The 17,878-nt window shown below is 46.0% G+C and overlaps 2 protein-coding genes across 5 annotated transcripts in view; one reads left to right on the plus strand and one right to left on the minus strand.

The window, feature by feature from the left end:
- The window catches only part of PATJ (PATJ crumbs cell polarity complex component), a 762,329-nt gene that overhangs the window by 365,457 nt on the left and 378,994 nt on the right, over positions 1 to 17,878 (minus strand). The window lies entirely within an intron of this gene.
- The window catches only part of KANK4 (KN motif and ankyrin repeat domains 4), a 70,058-nt gene that overhangs the window by 15,184 nt on the left and 36,996 nt on the right, over positions 1 to 17,878 (plus strand). Inside the window, exon 1 of one of the 4 annotated variants that reach the window (XM_084876082.1) lies at positions 16,980 to 17,029. The exons of 1 other annotated variant lie outside the window; for it this stretch is intronic. The gene's annotated coding sequence lies outside the window, so the exon portion shown is untranslated. Of the gene's footprint in view, positions 1 to 16,979; positions 17,030 to 17,154; positions 17,411 to 17,718; positions 17,781 to 17,878 lie in introns of those variants that run through there. 2 more of the 4 variants (XM_084876079.1, XM_084876081.1) reach the window with 2 other exon arrangements.

The following is a 17,878-nucleotide window of genomic DNA, read 5'->3' on the forward strand; positions in this document are numbered from 1 at the left end:
CAGCATGTACTCAATACCAAAAAGTTAATGATATATTCTATACTCTTTTTTTCCATACTAAGTCTTTGAAATGCAGTGGCAACATTCCCCTGTCATACACTTATAGCACATTTTAATTCAGACAGCCACATTGCAAAGTGCTGAATGGCCGTGTGTAGTTTGTGGCTATAGTTTTTGCCAGCGTAGTTACAAGGCTTCACTGGTAAACAAAGACTTATTTGGGATGGGTAGGGGGTGCTTTGGGGGGGGAACCTTTGTAATCAGGGTGTGTTTGAGTAGGGTGGCTGGTCAGCAGAGCTCAGTTACAGCCCTTCATGGCTACTTGCCCTGTCCACCTTTGTGCTGCTTGGCATGGACGATGTGATGTTGAAAATATTCCCCTCACCCATTAGGCCAACATTCACACTATTTGTGTTCTTCCTTGTTCTCCACGATCTCGCCTCTTAACATCTTTTACTTTTATAAACACCAATCCTAGGTTAAACTTTACTGTCCCATATCTCTAGTCCTGCCCTGGGACTGCTGGAGTCATTTTAAATCTGTGCCCTTTGACCTTAGCTGCTACCTGGCATCCCTCATGTCTGTGTCAGTCATCTCATCCAAATCCCCTCCCTGACTGTGGCAAACCTCATCTGCTGTCCTTGAGTCCCCAAAGCCCCGCATATGCCCTGGGCCTGTTCCTTCCTTCATACCTGGTGAAGAAGGTGGAAGTCATGTTTCTGGAACGCTCTCATCTCTGCCGCACCATTTCTCTCCAGGTTTGCTCCCCCCATCCCTGGTCAAACATCTTCCCTTCCCACCTCCAGAAACACTTTCCTTCAAGCTGGCCGTGGCCTCTGGAGCTAATGCTTCTGATCTCAAATATCAGTTCGGCCTACTGCTGATGTGGGTGAGGTATTTCACCTCTCTGTGCCTGGTTTCTTCCCTGCAAAATCTGACTCATCAAATCACCTAGCTCCGCTGGTTGTGATGAAGATGGAATTCAGTTCTGTTGCATATGTCAGCACCGTGCCTGGAGTCAATGTTGGCTCTCAAGACACCTTCTCTTTCTTGCTTCTCAGTCCACTCCTTTTTCCTGGCTTCTTCCCATTGGCCTGCAGACACGCTCACCTTCCCCTCCCTTTGAGCGGCTGCCCATTGCTCTCCTGAATTCCACGGAAGTAGCAAAGAGTAGCCCCATCTGCTGCTTCTCCCACCTTGTCCATGTCTGGCAGCATTCCCCTGCGCCACTGAAGCTGAGCTTGGCCTTGCCCGTTCTCTGGGTTGAAAGCCACTCTGGCTCTTCTTTCACATCTGCTCCCCACATGTGACTTTCTCAGGAGTTTCCTCACACTCCTCCTCCTCCTCCTCACCCCCTCACCTCAGCTGACATGGATGACTCTAGAATCTACACCACAAACCTTCGGGTTTCTTTCTTGTCCTTGTTATCATAACTCAGTTGGTGTTCCCACCACTCTCTAGTTACCTAAGTTTGAAACCCTGGATTTTTGACTCCTCCCTGTCCTCCCTGATCCAGTGCCTGAACGTAAGTAAGTGTTCAGGAACCAAAGGGTCCTTTGGCTGCCAGTTTCTCTCTAGTTTATCACCTTTTCATTTCCACCGCAGGCTCCATGATAAGCATTTGATATACTTCAACCCAATTAATCTGTGCAACCCTGTAAGGAGGAAACTGTGTTTTTGTTGTTCAAACAAATATGGACACCGGGGCTGGGAGAGTTTAGAGAACTTGCTAAAGACACACCGGTAAGTGGCAGAGTTGGGATTCAAACTCAGGCCCACCTTACTCCAGAGCCCACACTCTTCCTGTGTATGTTGTGCTGCCTGGAACAGTTCTAGAGCCAGGCTATGCTCTTCTCAGAATTGCATAAGGATTGGGAGCTGAACACCACGTATGTGTAGGAACACGTTCTTCTGTGCCTATTGTTTGTGTGTTGTTGTTTTGTTTACCCTGTTGTTATCTGGGCTCCTAGCTGGACGCCTTGACCCCTGGTGCTACCAGTTGAAAGCCTTGGCTGAGCCCAGGTTCCTGCTGTGAAGTGCCAGAGTCTAGAGGTAGGAATGTGAACACATTTTCGGGTGGCCACGTTCCCCTTTTCTCTGGGTTTCAGCCTCCCCATCTCTAAAATGAGCCAGGTGGACCAGTTAAATTGCAAGAGCCTGTCTAGCTCTTATACTCCATGAGTGTGTTTCATGGTTCTGCTTACCTGGGACCTACTGTGTGCTTAGCGCATGATAGATGCTGCTGGGTTATGCAGAGAGAACACAAGAGGCATTGCCCCGGGCTTCAAAGAGCTGGCGAAATTATTCCGGAAGACAAAGCCAACATTCAGGAAACTGCCAACAGTATAAGACATAATGTAATTATGCCTGCAATCTCAGATTGTATACATTTGTGATGGTTCAATAAAAGAGAAGAAAGGCTGCTGTTCTCTTAAAAGGAAAAGAAAAAAAAAGACATAAAAGAAGCAGTTAGTGAAAGCATTAAATCTGGGCAGACTTCTCAGACTTGCTACTCTCCCCCTCTTGAAACCCTTTGTTTATTCCTTAAATATTTATGGTCTTCTAATGGGCCAGGTTCTGTGGATGCACCCCCCTGATTGCATCCAGAGTTGTATCTAAACCCCAGTCTTCGTCTTGTTCCCCCTGTGCTGAGAACCTTTGCTGTTCCCTGTCTCTGCAGAATAAAAGGAGCTGACCTCCAGCCCCCACTCTCCCCATGCGGGGCCTGGTTCGCTGGCCATTCCTCAAGCCCGCCGTGCCTGTTCTCAGCTCTGAGCTACAGGGCTGCTACCCCAGTCTGCCTGTCGAACTTCTATTCATCCTTGAAAGCCCAGCTCAAATACCACGACGGTGATGCTTTCATGGTCCTCCACAATGCCTTTGTCCACCTCTGTAAAACCTATGTCCTGATTTAGGTCTCTGCCTCCTGTTTTGGACCTTGCTTTTTTTTTTGTTTAAGAGTTTTTATTCCTGGTTTTATTCATCCATAAATCCACAGACCCAGGCCTTGTGCCTGAACAATAATTTCTGATGAATGGCTGATTGAACACCATCTGTGGAGGCTAATTTTTTTTTTTTTACCAGAAAGTCTCTCCTTGTTCCCTTCAAGCTGCTGGGATGTTTAACTTCGTACCTCATGGCCTGTGAGGGTGACTGGATGATTGCGAATGCCTCTTTTTGTCTCCACATGGTAGTTGGGGGACCCAGCCGCAAGAGCCTCACTTTGGCCCTGAAGGAGGCCTTTCAGAAGCCGTGGCAGCCGAACCACACGCTGCACAGGCCTGCGGTGAGGGAGGCATTTGTGTTTGGCTTGGCAGTTGGGGGGCTTTGTGCTCCTCAGTACAAGTGGGTAAGTACGTCAGGCAGGCTCTGGGCTGCACACACCCACCGAGGGGCTGGACCACAACGCCTCCTTCCCTGGGAAGAAAAGGAGGCATTGTGTGCACTGGCTGTGCTCCAAGGGAAATATTCCTGTTGTTCTTCTGTTTTGAACTGCTCCCTTTTTAAAGAAAAAAGCCCAGATGTGAAAATCTCTTCCCCACTTCAACACATCCTTGCCACCAATTCCAAATCAGTTGCTGCCTTCGATAGTAATGAATCCATTGTTATTTGTATACCTCCTGTATCTTTAAGGAGCACTGCTCTGGCTCAGCAGGGTGCAGAGCGCAATGGTGACAGTCCTCCTTCCTTTTAGGCTCTATATTCTGGTCAACGGGTGTCCCGATCCCTGTGGGACCTGGCCCCGCTCCTTCTCTTGTGCCTGATGTCCCTCCCCAGCCCAGTGTTTCCACCTCCAGGCCATTGTCTGGCCCTGCCTGGCCTCCACCTCTACAGCCTGGTCCCGTATTGTACCACCTCCCACCGCCTTCCCTCCACTCAGGTCTTCAAGACAGGTGTGGGCGGACCATGCCTCAGTCTGGGCGATTGGAAGCGTGGGCAGGGAGACCCGGATTCAACCTTCGCTCTGCCTTCCACTGGCTTTGTGACTTGGACCAAGTTACTAAACCTCTCTGGGCTTTGGCTTCTTAATCGGCAAGACAGAACAAATAATAACTGATACAGTCACAGATACAGTCATTGGGAGGAGGAACCGGTAAAAGGGTGGCACTTGGCACCGTGCCTGTCACGCCGTATGGCAATTCTCAATAATTAATAAAACCAACGATTCTTAAGGACTTCCTTGTCTCATTCTTCCCTGAGAAACAACGGCAACCACAGCTTCTGTTTGCATATTTCTTACATGCCAAGTGCTGCGTTAAGTACAGGCCTGTTGCCATCTGAAAGTGCATAGTCCTCTTTTCCACCCTCTCCTCGCTGAGGAATCTGGCTCAAGGAGGTAGAGAGACGTGGCCAAGGTCACACAGCTTGCAAGCACTGGCGCTAGGAATTGTGCCGAGGTCTGTTGGACTCCTTCCCAACCCGACAGACACCCCAATCACATGCCTGGCTCCTCGGTGCTGGGCCAGCAGCAGCAGCATCTCCCGAGAGCCTGTTGGAAATGCGCATTCTCAGCCCCTCCCCACACCTGCTAAATCAGCATCTGCATTTTAAGGAGATCTTCTGCAGATGCAGATGATGCATTACAGTTTAAGAAGCACTGAACTGAGGTTCACAAAGTGTTTTTAAAAGTAGGTGAGAGCAGGACTTCTCAAACTCCAAAGTGCTTAAACATCCCCCAGGGGTCTTGTTGAAACACAGATTCTTGCCCGAGAGGTCCTGATGCTGTAACCACTGCTTGTTCCGTGAGAGTCTATTGCTTTCACTTCATGGGGTCCTGAAAGCAGGTGTATTGGGTATGAGTGAGATCCAGGCAAACTCGTGAAGCATCCATCTTGCCTCCAGTTCAGCTTTTGCCTACCTATGAAAACTGCTGTTTGAAACTTTAACCCTGTTATTTTGGCTTCTGTAAATGCTTGCTTGCTTAACTAATAAGGAAAATAAGACTACTCCCACTTCAAAGAGGCCATTAAACTGTCCCCAGATGAAGTTATCAGTGCTGGCACCAGGCCAGGCCTTTGGTTGAGGTCTCAAAGCCCCAGCACATAGGGGCTCTTTAAGAACTTGCAAAGGGGACCGGAAACACACCATAGTTGGGAGACAAAGAAGGTAAAAACATATACATAGGGAAAATTCCTCCATGTTGGGGTCCAGAATTTGAGAGACATTTTCCTCTGGGCCCTTGAGTAATAATAACATAATAAATGTAACTCCATCTCTCTAAGTATTGCTTGGTTCTTCGATTTTCTGTAACACTCGTGGTTCAAGTCTTGGCCCATGGTTTATATTTGCCGGAGCCTTGAGACGAACGGGGGACCCAAGTTCAACCCAGATTGGTGGCAGGCATCCTCCTGTGCTTCGGGAGAAACAGCCGCCTTGGCTGGGAGGTACAGCTCTCCGCAGATCCTCCAATCAGCCTCTCCAGCCACTCCCCCACCCCCCACCCCCACCCTGCCCTTGTGAACAACAGAGAAACGAAATTAATTTGTAACCTAAAACCCTTGTATCTGGCCTGAAAATATATCTTTCTAATGGAAATTTTGACAGAGTGCTGGATCTGCAAAGAGCATTTTCTCTACAATTGATATCTGTGTAATTTGACTGCGGCTGTCTGGTTAAATAGCAATTAAATGCCTCAAGACTCCTCGGAACCTTCGAAGATGATTTGAAAAGTAATTGTGTTGTATCGATTAAATAATTTTAAGCTAATTAGAAAGTCGCTGCATCTCTCAGTCTAATCCTTTGCAAATAAATTTGTCTTATTTATAGACCTACTGCAGGTTCAGGAAATGTTTATATTTTCATAATCATCCGGTATTTAATGAGCATGGCTGGTGATGGAATTCAACACTAAATCTTGCTATCTGGCTCCTTCTCTTTCTATTTATTTTTTTAAATTAAATCTTTATTGTTGAAAGTATTACATATGTGTTCCCCGCCCCCCCCCCCCCCCCCCCATTGACCCCTTCTAGCCCTTCTCTTTCCATTTAAACTCTACTGGCAACTTCATAGACAGTTACAGAAGTAGAACCTGAAAGAGAATATTGTGGTTAAGAGCTGGGTCTCTAGAGTCAGATACATTCCAATCAGAATTTCAGCTCTGCCATTTACTAGCTTTGTGCCCTAAACCTGTCACCTGTGAAAGGCTATAATAGCACCTGCCTAATATGGTCATTGTGAAATTAAGTAAGGTGTCATTTGTACAATATTGGACAGTGTCTGGTTGTTTATTATTACAACATAATTATTCACTGTTGTTACTATGCCTCAGTTTTCTCATCTGTAAAATGGGTGTGGCAGGGACTAAAAACCGTAAACACATGAGCGTCTTTGCCTGTGGAGCCTTCACGTCATTTCCTTCTAAGAAAATTTCTGGCATCATTTGCTTGGCTGTTGCCCTTCCATTACTATGCAGACAGGTGTCATCAAGTCTTGAGAAAGCGATGAAGCCAATATTGGGATTCTTGGTGACAAGGAGAGGATGGGCGAGTAGATGCCGGAGGTGAGGGAAGTGAGTGAGTCAAGAGTTGGGTAGAAGGGATGTTGAGTTGGGTAGCAGGGTGCTCTGCTTCTGGAGCAGTTGTGTTGCTGGAAATAGATACTGAGAATAGCAGAGATAGGAGAGGGAAAAAAATTAAGACTTTTGCTTTGTGCTAAGAATGCACTTCCCCTTTGATGTTTTCTCTAGGGACTGCAGTGGAGGTTTGGATTGCCTCCAGTTCAGCTTTTGCCTACCTAATGCTGTTTCTTTGAACCCAACACTGAGCTGAGGCTGGGCCACCAGGAGGTTATCCGTACCGCATTTACAGGGCCCAGTGACGGTGCTGTCCCAGTGCACAGTGAGCGGGGTGGGGGGTAAAGGATTCAGCATAGAGTCAGTGCTTCGTGGATGTTGGCAACCATTCCTATTGTGGTGCATCGTCCTTTCCTGTAACCAGAGGCTGCATGAAGGTCACCCGCTGAAGTAGGCGTAGCTCTCTGGCTCTCTTGACCACAACGATGTCATTGCTTCAGCAGATTGTTTGTTCCAAAAGACACCACCAGTTCTGTGTCCGTCAGAACCACACCGCACAGCATGGAGGCACAGGGGCAGGAGTCTAGAATGCAGGATCTGACTTTGACCTTGCAGTAGGGTACGGACAAGTCACTGAGCCTCCGTTTCCCCATTAGTAAGTGAAGATGATGCCCAAGGTTCTGCTTTACCTTTCTCTGCTCCCTGCAGCAGAGAATCTTTAGGCCTCCTTGAGCACTGGCCACCTGCAGGGCCCTGGTCTGGGGCCCTCAGGATACTCAGCAGCAGGAAAGAGGTGCCTTGACTTGAAAAAGCCCCCTACTCTGGCTGGGAGAAAAGTTCTGAGCTTATTTGTTTATTTACAGTTACCTAATAAAAGTCTGCCTTTGCTGTGCTTCTGTGCCCAACCATTTTGTGACGCCTTTGAGCTGCTATCGGGTGATGCAAATATGGGGTGTGAGTTTCTGAAACACATTTTCTGAGTGACTTTACCCACATCAAAACAAAATATACCACAAACCAGAATTGTATGTGGCCTTCCTTTGTATTGCCAGGTGGCACACTGGCAACAAACCCCATCTCCTTAAAAGGAAAGTTGAAGTGGATAGAAGTTTCTACAGCCCTTCTTCTCTCACTGCCTCCATCTGGTTTATCTCTGATGATGCTCCAGCCTTCCTACGGCTGCCTGCTGCGGAGGCTGGGCGCTCACCAGCCGTGTGTGACCCACATCACAGACGCCCACTTCTCTTTAGACGGGGCTTGCTAAAGGGCCAGGTGGGGCCATAGACAAGAGGAATAAAAGGTCTTCCAACTTGAAAAATCTGGAAACATCCTTGGCTTCCCCGAGGTGTCAGGCGATTACTTACCAAGCTCAGTTTGGTTTAACTGACTTTCCTGAACGTGCAGACCCTGCCAAGAAAAATCTCCCTCCCAACCCAAAGGGCAGATGCCGCAGCCCACACAAGCCCTAAAGTATCTGCACCTGCAGCCCGTGCTCTGAAGCCAGGTGATGCCTGGGAAGGCTTCTGCTGGAGTCTGACCAGAGACAGTGAAGCTGGGAGGAATGCTGCCCAAACAGGGTGGAGACAGGAGCGTCCCACTGCGGAGGGTGTGTCTGTGCCTACTCTTGAGATGCTTTCACCGAGGTGACCCGGGAGGGAGGAGGTGATGCTGAATTCCTGGGTTTACTCCAAGTTGTGGTTCCCAAACTATTTAGACTATGGCCCCTTTCCGCCAAGCAAAAGACCCTGTGGCCCACCAAGCCTGCTCATTCCCACTTTTCAGTGGGAAAAAGTATGGTAACAACAAAGGATGAAAGGGGAAGAGAAAAATAGCCAAACCCATCAACAGAAACTCTGAAAAGTAGTCCTACAAGTAATAAAAATTAATAGAATAGAAGCAATTAAAAACTCTGATGCTTCATTGTAGCAGTCAAGGGTCATAGTTGCAAACTACAGAACTAATTCTACAAGAGGAATTCATTCAAGGATGTCAAGTCATTCCACCACCCTCCGTAGCATCACTTGCTGGGAGCCCTTCCTTTTTCAGTGTGAGATGTGGCCTGGCCGCCTCTGCCTGCTGAACTCAGGTCCATGTCTGAGTCCTAACCGTAAAGAAGGCTGGTGCTGTAAATTCTCATTTCAACCCTGGAAAGGAAATCCTAAGAAAGAAAATCAACCCCAAACCGGTTTGGCTCAGTGGATAGAGCATCGGCCTGCGGACTGAAGGGTCCCAGGTTCAATTCTGGTCAAAGGCATGTACCTTGGTTGTGGGCACGTCCCCTTTGGGGGATGTTCAGGAAGCAACTGATCGATGTTTCTCTCTCATCGATGTTTCTAGCTCTCTATCCTTTTCCCTTCCTCTCTGTGAAAAAATCAATAAAATATATTAAAAAATAATAATAAAAGAAATCAACCAAGCATAGGAAGGGTGCTCCCAAGGTACTGGGTAACGAAAAAAAATCATGACAAATGTCGTCTGCACTAATAACAACTCACCCTTCCTGAGAACGGCAGTAATGCCAGCTCTTGGCCTGCGTGCATACACGGGAGTTTTGCAGTGTTGTTTAATGATGGATGGAGGTCACATGTCTTTTTAGAACAGAGAATTAATGATCTCAGTAATCTCTTATAATTAGCGGACTTTTGTCTATGAAAGACAAGGTTTATTAACTCTCAAAAACTTACTTAGTATGTTCCTAGTTCCCTTATAAAAAGGAAATTCCATGAATGGGTTTTCTTTTGGGGATGATGAAAATGTCCTGAAATTAGATTAAGGTTTTTAATCAACAAATGGTGCTGGGTAAACTGACTGTTCATGTGCAAAGAAATGAAGCTGGACCTTTATCTTAAACCATATTACAAAATGACCTCAAAATGGGTCAACACCCTAAACTTAAGAGCTGAAACTATAAAACTCTTAGAAGAAAACATGAAGGAAAATCTTTATGACATTGAATTTGGCAACGTTTTCATGAATGTGATACCAAAGCACAGGCAACAAAAGAAAATATAGATCAATTGGAGTTTATCAAAATTAATAATCTGGTGCCCTTAAGATACTCAGCAGCATGAACTCAGCAACTTTTGTGTATATCAAAGCATACTATCAAGAAAACCAAAAGACAGCCTACATAATGGGAGAAAATATCTGCAAATCACATACCCAATGAAGGGTTAATACTCAGTATATATAAAGACCTCTTACAACTCAACCACATCGAAAACGAACATCCCATTTCAAAAATGGGCAAAAGACTTAAATAGACATTTCTCCAAAGAAGATATACAAATGGCCAATAAACATATGAAAAGTAGCTCAATAATCATTAGTCATTAAGGAAATGCAAATCAAAACATCAATGAAATAACACTTCACTCCAACTACAATTACTATGATGGCTATCCTTATTTTTTTAATAGAAAAAAACAAATATTGGTTAATATATGGAGAAATTGGAACACACATGCATTGCTGGTGGGAATATAAAATGATACAGCTGCTTTGGAAAAGAAATGGTGGTTCTTCAGAAAGTAAAATAGAATAACCATATTAACCAGCCATTTCACTCCTTGGTATATATCCAGAATAAATGAAAGTAGGAACTTGAACAGAGTTTTTTACATCAATGCTCATAGCAGCATTATTCACAATAGCCAAAAAGATGAAGAGCCAAGACCGGTTTGGCTCAATGGATAGAGCGTCGGCTTGGGGACTGAAGGGTCCTGGGTTCGATTCCAGTCGAGGGCATGTACCTTGGTTGCGGGCATATCCCCAGTGGGGGGTGTGCAGGAGGCAGCTGATCGATGACTCTCTCATCGATGTTTCTAGCTCTCTATCTCTCTCTCCCTTCCTCTCTGTACAAAATCAATAAAATATATTAAAACAAAACAAAACAAAAAAAAACAACAAAAAAAACCCAAAAAGATGAAGAAAACCATGTGGCAACTGATAGATGAATGGATAAACAAAATGTGCTACATACATATGCATATACATACATATGTATATGTATGTATAAAAGCCTAAGTGACCGTTTGACCATTCACTATCATGCACACTGACCACCAGGTGCAGACGCTCAATACACAGGCATGGAAACCTGAAACAGACTTATGAATCTCAGGGGTAAGTGTGAGGAGGGAGGCTGGGAAGAGATTAATCAAAGATCTTATATGGATACTAGAGGCCCTGTGCACAGACTCGTACACAAGTAAGGTCCCTTGGCCTGGCCTGCAGAGATTGGGCCGAAACCGGCAGTTTGATATCCCCCAGGGGGTCCCAGTTGCAAGAGGGTACAGGCCAGACTGAGGGACCCCACTGGAGCATGAATCCGTGCACCAGGACTCTAGTAATAGAATATTATTCAACCATTGCCGAAACTGGTTTGGCTCAATGGATAGAGCGTCGGCCTGAGGACTGAAAGGTCCCAGGTTCGATTCTGCTCAAGGGCATGTACCTTGGTTGCGGGCACATCCCCAGTAGGGGTTGTGCAAGAGGCAGCTAATTGATGTTTCTCTCTCATCGATGTTTCTAACTTTCTATCCCTTTCTCTTCCTCTCTGTAAAAAAATCAATAAAATATATTTTTTTAAAAGAATATTATTCAACCATAAAGAGAAATGCAAATGCATATATGCTACAATATAAATGGACCTTGAAAACTTGCTAAGTGAAATAAGCCAGATACAGAAGGAACAAATATTGTATGATCCCCCTTATCATACAATATTTGTTCCTTCTGTGTTATCCCAAGTACCTAGAATATGTAAATTCATACAGACAGAAAGTATAATAGATATTACCAGGGCTGGGGCAAGAGGGAATAAAGAGTTATTATTTAATGGGTTACAGAATTTATGTTGAAGATGATGAAAAAGTTTTGGATATATATAGTGGTGATGATTGTGAATATATTTAATGCCATTGAATTTTATATTTACAAGTGATTAAAATGATAACTTTTATGTTATGTATATTTTACCACAATTTAAAAAATTAGGTTGTGGAAATGTATACACAACTCTGACTATACACCTATTGAATTGTACAATTTATATGGGTAAATTGTATGTATGTATGTAGATCATATCTAAATAAATGTGTTTTAAAAATACTTGTTCCTGCTTTGATAGTCTCTATGATACGTACATTAATTTATTTATTTATTCAACACATTTTTGTTGCATTCTACTATGCCAACTGTTAGAAATAGGATTATAAATAAAGCAAACCTGCTGAAGCCGGTTTGGCTCAGTGGTAGAGCGTCGGTCTGCGGACTGAAAGGTCCCAGGTTCGATTCCGGTCAAGGGCATGTACATGGGTTGCGGGCACATCCTCGATAGGGGGTGTGCAGGAGGCAGCTGGTCGATGTTTCTCTCTCATCGACGTTTCTAGCTCTCTATCTCTCTCTCTTCCTCCCTGTAAAAAATCAATAAAATATATATTTAAAAAATAAAATAAAATAAAATAAAGCAAACCTGATCCTGGACCTTTCCTTACTTAAAACATTGTAGGTTTAAAAATTTAATCATATCCAAGATTTGTTGGGTATTTATTAATACTGAGCATTGACATAAGCATTTTACATACCTTGTCTCATGAAGTCTTTAAACCATGTACTGAGCTGAGTTCTTCTTGAATAAGGAAATTTGCTCAAGGTCACATAGCCAGGATTTGAACTTGATCTGTCTCACCTCAACACTCGTGCTCTTAACCATTCAACATCACTTGTGGCAGCTGAGTTCCAGCCACCCAACTGGGACATCCCTGAAGACTTGTCCAGTCAGGCTGGCTGATCTAGTGGTGTTGAAGGGAGAGTTAAAATGAGGCAGAATGATCTCCAGGAGATAGTGGCTTTGGAAAATAAGGCCTGAGACAGTCAAATCTTGTATAGCCATTTACATTAATAAGTATAAAGCAAGTATAACCTTACTTTAAAATGGTTATGTGATAGAATTTTAAGTTCAAAGTTGAATTCATATATGAATACATATATTAATAGCACATATATTTACTATTGATTAACATAGACCTTGTTCTAAGTGACATGCATGTATTATCACCTTATTTAATCATCCTGACAGATCCATGATGAAAAGGGTGCATTACTATGCCTAGTTTACAAATGAAGCAGCTGGAGCAGAGAGAGAAAGTATTCGCCCAATATTACACAGTCAGGGGCAGAGCTGTGATTCCTTGACTTGGAGGCCAGACTCTTTACCACCATAGAACTTGCTTTTGTCAATCATGTTAAAATATGCAAAATAGTAGACATGAAACTAGCATCAAGGTAGTAGGATTATAGTGATTTCTCACCTTCCCCCCGCCCCCGAAAATTTATTTTTTATTTTGTGAGACTATATCAGTCATAACAATGATTTGTTTTAGACCAAGAAAACCTGCTATGCAGCTCCCACTTCTGTGAAGGGTATGTCTTGTTCTCATCACGCTCTTTATCAACATTGAAGATCTTCCTTTTTGTTTTGTTTTATTAATTCTTGCCCAAGGATATTTTTCCATTGACTTTAGGGAGAGTGGAAGAGAACGGGAAAGATAGAGAGAAACATCGATGTGAGAGAAACATGGTGATTGTTTGCTTCCTGCACCAGCCCCTGGACAGGGCCTTGGCCGGGGAGAAGCCTGCAACCAGGATAAATGCTGTTAACCAGAATCAAACCCGGGACTTTTGTCCGCAGGCCAATGCTCTATGCACTGAGCCAAACCATCTAGGGCTGAAGATCTTTCTTTAATAATAATAAAAAAATTTGCTTTAACTTATAAGAGAGTCTGTATTGTACCATGGCTAAGAGCAGCACATTCACTGAATTCGAATCTTAGCTCCGATGGTCTCAGTACCTGGGTAACTGCTCACGCCTCAGCTCTGTCCTTGGATAATTAAAATAACAAAACTGTTTCACAGGATTATTGTGGAAATTCAATTGGATGGTGTTTAGAACAAACCTAGAGTGCCTGGCCCTGTGTAGGGTAAATAAAGAACAGGACATTTAGATATTTATGTGGTATCCTGGACTATTAATTCATGGGGTTAAACACTTTTCAGATATTGACCATTGGTATTTCTTCTTTTTTGAATGCCCGCTCACACCCCTTCCTCATTTGTCTGTTGGCCTCTTGATTTTAGTGAGTTTGAGTCATGGACTAAGAGCCTCTGGAAGCTCTAAGTGAAGGGAGGGACGAAGAGTGAAGGTCCCTTTCCCTGTGATCCTGAAGCCTTTATTTTTGTCCAAGGAGCATTTTTTCCAAGATGAGTGCAGTCTCCTCTCTTTCTGGGTTATCACTGACAATCTGCTTCCTCCCTGAGAAATTTTCATCTGCTTTATTTATTTATTTTTATATATTTTATTGATTTTTTACAGAGAGGAAGGGAGAGAGATAGAGAGCCAGAAACATCGATGAGAGAGAAACATAGACCAGCTGCCTCCTGCACAGCCCCCACTGGGGATGCGCCCTCAACCAATGTACATGCCCTTGACCGGAATCCAATCTGGGACCTTTCAGTCCGCAGGCCGATGCCAAACCGGTTTTGGCTTCATCTGCTTTAAAGGGTCAGTCTTTAGAATGGCTGATGCTCCTCCCTGGACTGCTACACTCACAGGTCCCACAGGCCTGATTTCTTTTTTCATCAGTTCAAGTTGCGTTCTGCCCAAATGGCCATGGCGGTAACTGGGCTCTCCGAGACACTATTTCAGCAGCACCTGCACCTAACAAAGGTGTTCCTCCTGAGGAACACATAACACAGAGACCACAAATAGCTGTTCCCCAGCAAAGGGCAAAGGCCCGGAGGACTGCTTAGATTGAGGGCACATTCTTAAGATAGTTCCATCTCCTTTCCCCTCTTGCCTAGCGTCCATCTCCCCTGACTTGGAGACTTGGACAGTCCACCTTTTCCCCATGCTAGGGCAGACGTTGGAGGTTTTTAAATTGCAAATGGAATCAAACCTCCTCTCAGGCAAAGAATCCCTGCCAGAAAAGTTCTTGTGGATACATGTGTTTGGTCCAGGGATTCTCTGGGTGGTTTGGTGGTAATATAAAGTTGGCTACTCATTTTAAGACATACATATGTCTGAGAGAGGTAGAGGGGTGGGGTTATACATGGTGGTATCCCAGACATGGCAAGGGCCAGAGGCCATGGAGGGGATTCCCCCAAAGAAGCACAGACTTTCTAAGAGAAATTTGTAGGGGTTTCCGATAAAGACTGTTTCTCCAACCTGGCAGGGTATGGCTCAGTGGTTGAGCATCAACCTATGAACCAGAAGGTCACGGTTCGATTCCCAGTCAGGGCAGATGTCCAGGTTGCCGATTTGATCTCCAGTGCGGGGTGGGGTGCAGGTGAGGATGGGGCTTGGGGTGGGGGGTTGGGTAGGATGCAGCTGATCGATGATTCTCATCATTGAAGTTTCTGTCTCTCTCTCCCTCTCCCTTCTTCTCTGAAATCAATTATACACACACACACACACACACACACACAGTCTCTCCATGTGAGATGACTTTTGCTTGGACAACACAAGCATTGAAGCTTATGTCCTGGTATTTGTGTGTCACCTGCATTCACCTGCATCCCAGTTCAGGCCATCTGGCTTAGAGGAAAGGGTATTCTTTGAGAGACAGAAAATCTGGGTTGAGTTGAGGCTTTGCTGTTTTTTAGCTTTGTAACCTAGGAAGCAAACTTTGTTTCCTCATCTGGAAAACGGAGGATAACATTCCCTGTTCTGGTCACCTCCTTGCTTGACCGGACAAGTTCGGAAGGCAGGAGAGTCTCTTCTCCTCTTTGAGACGTGGGCGGCCAGCATAGTGTCTGTCTGTCTCAGCATCTCTGTGAGACCTGCAGAACTAAAAGTGTTAACTTGTCTCCAGAAAGAGGTCTGGGAACATTGGTGTGTGTGTGTGTGTGTATGTGTGTGTGTGTGTGTCTGTGTGTTTTCCTGTCAGTCTTCTGTCCTACCATCTGAGCCATGCTGATCAGGGGCACAGTTGAGGGGCTGGTATTTCCTTCGCTCATTCTACTATCTTCTTTAATCTGATGAGAGGCCTGGAGCCTGGTGGAAAAGCAGAGGTGCTCGGTGGTACTCAGGGCCACTTGTGTTTAGAGACATCGGTTTTGTGGATAAGTTCAGTTTCATATACTTTGTGGAGCATCTAGTCCAGGGGTCTGCAACCTTTAAGACATAAAGAGCCACTTGGACCCGTTTCCGAAGGAAAAGAAAACCTGGGAGCCGCAAAACCATTGCGACATTTAAAACAAATATAACACTGCATATATTGTTTCTTACCTTAATGCTATATACCGGATCGTGCAGTTAGCCGTCAATCTGAAGAAAAAAGGGACTTTTTCACTTAATAATGTAAAATATATTTTTGCAAATTAATAGCTAATTAAAATATTTAATTTACCTGGTTAATGGGATTTTTGCTCCTGAACCTCAGTGCACAGTGTCAGCACATCAGGGCTGTAACACGTTACCTTCATTTTCACAAAGGCTTGCAAGTTGTAGGAGCCACGGTAAAGCTTCAAAAGAACCGCATGCGGCTCTGGAGCCGTAGGTTGCCGACACCTGATCTAGTCTGACACGTGTCAGGGAGAGACACAGAGGCAGCAGTGAGGGTGATACCTGCTGCAGAGGGGAGGGGGGCAGACAGGAGCAGGTGAAGCGGGCGGCGGCCCCTGCTCGGGGAGGGGATGCTGAGCAGAGCTTGGAGAGCAGGTGGGAACTGGCCCTTGTGCCCGCTTGGGAGTAAGCCTCTCACCTGTTTGTCTTGGATGAAGAAGAATTTATTCTGGGAGAGGAAAAGAGAGCGCTTATCTCCCGTCACGTAGCACACGGGAGGGGAGGCATGAGTGGCTGCAAAGTCACAGGGGCTGATAAAAATGGAGAGCTGTTTTTCACTGGCTTCCTGGCAGAATGTCAGAGGCGTTCTCTGGCCAGTTTGGTGGGGTTATCATTGACGATCTGCAATCTATCAGAGAGGCTTTGCTCTTTCAGTATATTTTTTTCATAAGGTATATTTATGATTAAAAAAAAAATCCTGATGGTTTGGTCCATGTACTCAGTTAACAGAAAAAAATATGTTTAGCATTTGAGAAAACGGGATGTTGGTGTTCCACAACCTTGTCCATCACATGCCCGGTGCCCTTCGGTAAGTCTCTCAACCTCTCTTGAGTGAGATGCGCTAGAATCTTTCAAGGAAAACGAGCAGTGTGATCCAGAGTAGTGGGAACCACACAGAGTCCTACCCCAGGCACCCCTTCTTTTTCATCCAGATTCCGTCAGGGAAGTCACTGAGACTGCCTGTCCAGTGGGGTGCTCGCCCCTCCTGGCTGCCTTGCCCGGGTGTGAGGATACATGGGACCCAGGATGTAAAGTGCTTCCCAGCTTTCCCAGGCTGCGTGCAGGCAGCATGTCAGGGTGGCACGCAGCCCCCGGCATCAGGTTCAGCGTGGGTGAGACAGGAATCTGCCCCGGCCTTTGAAAGCACATCTCGACAGGCGGTGTCTGTGAAGGTCAGAGCTGCTTCGACATGTCTTGCTCACCGGGCTTTATTTCCTGGGACAGCCTCCTTTGGCTGCAGCCCCAGAAGGTCAAGGGGACAAGGTCTCTCTACTCCTGAGCCTGCCCAGACGGTCTCCTGGCCCCCTTTGGCCTGCCCCAACCCCCTGCAAATCCTTCAGGGCCAGAGGTGGTGCTGGGTTTGGAGAAACCGCGCCTCTGCGCGGTGCTCCCCGCCCGCCTCTGCTCCCGGCTGCGGCGGCGGCGGCGGCGGCTGGCGAGACTCTCCGCGCCTCCCTCCTTCGCGGCCGCCTCCTCCCGCTCCTGCGCCCGCCGCCCTGAGGTCCCCCGTGCGCTCTGCACTTAGAATCAGTGCGTGGAGCTGGATCCTTACAGTAGGTACTTCCTTGCTTTTTTTTCTTTTCTTTTTTTTTCTTCCAGAACTGGGTGCGTCTCAGCGCTCAGGCAGCCGAAGCCGGAGCTGCCTGGGGAGCTCACAGGTCATTGTTTCTGTCCCCCGCGCTGCCCCACGGACTTGCAGGGCAGCGAGCGGTCTGGGTGTTGGGAATGGGACCCCGGGAGGCCGGTGGGAGAAGAAGTTTATCGGGCAGGACGGGAAGAAGGCGATGTAGGGAGGAGGGCTTCCACTCCTAAGGAAGCAATTTTGCTAATGAGCCACCCCAGCGACCGGGCGGGAGGAGGGAAGCATCCTTCACGATCACCGCCCTCCCAGGCCGGCGCCTAGCTCTGGGGGTCGGGGAAGAGGTAGGTGTGCGCGGTGTCGGTGTCTTTACATGCGTCCCCCAAGTGGCAGCAGCCTGGGAACTAACTTTCCAAGGGGAGGATCTGCGCGTTGCCCCGCT

The sequence above is a fragment of the Pipistrellus hanaki genome (genome assembly GCF_964339955.1).
Source record: "Pipistrellus hanaki genome assembly, chromosome: 2".
Classification (NCBI taxonomy): Eukaryota; Metazoa; Chordata; class Mammalia; order Chiroptera; family Vespertilionidae; genus Pipistrellus; species Pipistrellus hanaki.